Below are 485 nucleotides of genomic sequence, written 5' to 3'. Positions count from 1 at the left end.
TGAAGGTGCTATCCGTTATTAAAGCTAAAGCATCATTACTTCTAGATTAGAAAAAATTAACCACTTGTGCATCTATTCATCTATATGTATATATATATATACATATATATATATGTATATATATGTATATATAGACATTCACATATACATATGCATACATATGTATGTTTATGGTAATTACTTACTCACATCACAAAATTAGGTTATTATTAAATGAATTCTTGGAAAAATTTTCTGATTTTCTTCTTTCCACAAAATATTCAGTATAAAATCTTAGAAATATGTCACTAACAATAGATGAAATTTTCATTTAATTAGCTTACTTTTTTTTAACTCAAGAGTTCAAATATTGGCTCTAAATTTCCCTCACTAATTTAGTCATATGATCAACAACTCTTCTGGGTGATATGAAACTCTTGGTGTTACTGCCACTTACATTATTATATAATACACCCCCTGTCTCCACCCCCAGATTTGTTCTGACA

This window comes from Dipodomys ordii, unplaced genomic scaffold, assembly GCF_000151885.1.
Source record: "Dipodomys ordii isolate 6190 unplaced genomic scaffold, Dord_2.0 Scaffold368, whole genome shotgun sequence".
In the NCBI taxonomy this organism is placed as follows: Eukaryota; Metazoa; Chordata; class Mammalia; order Rodentia; family Heteromyidae; genus Dipodomys; species Dipodomys ordii.
The sequence above is the reverse complement of the archived record's forward strand: the minus strand, read 5'-3'. Positions refer to the sequence as shown.